The sequence below is a fragment of the Tupaia chinensis genome, unplaced genomic scaffold (assembly GCF_000334495.1).
Source record: "Tupaia chinensis unplaced genomic scaffold, TupChi_1.0 Scaffold000567_1, whole genome shotgun sequence".
In the NCBI taxonomy this organism is placed as follows: Eukaryota; Metazoa; Chordata; class Mammalia; order Scandentia; family Tupaiidae; genus Tupaia; species Tupaia belangeri.
This window is the reverse complement of record NW_006160080.1, coordinates 1,069,744-1,070,002: the sequence shown is the minus strand read 5'-3', so window position 1 is coordinate 1,070,002 and position 259 is coordinate 1,069,744. Positions and strand designations below refer to the sequence as shown.

Genomic DNA, 259 nt, shown 5'->3' with positions numbered 1-259 from the left:
GGGGGGGGGGGGGGAGCAGCCTCCGGCCCAGGGAGGCCTGGGGCCAAGGGCGTCCCGAGTGGAGGGAGTCGGGAGCCGCCTGGGCCGGAGGATTCCGTTTTTAGGCGCTGGTTTCGGAACATCGCACAAACACCGCTGCAGACCCCAAGCTCACCAGCCGGAGTGGGCCGGGACAGCGCCGGGCGGAGAGGAAGGTGGGCGAGGAGGGCGCCGCGCACCCCGAGGCCCGCGCGGGCGGCGGGAAGGACCTGGTGGTGGC

At 74.5% G+C, this 259-nt stretch overlaps 1 protein-coding gene across 1 annotated transcript in view; it reads right to left on the bottom strand.

Annotated features, from left to right (window-relative positions):
* The window catches only part of SYAP1 (synapse associated protein 1), a 60,788-nt gene that overhangs the window by 43,002 nt on the left and 17,527 nt on the right, over positions 1 to 259 (bottom strand). The gene's annotated exons all lie outside the window — the stretch shown is intronic.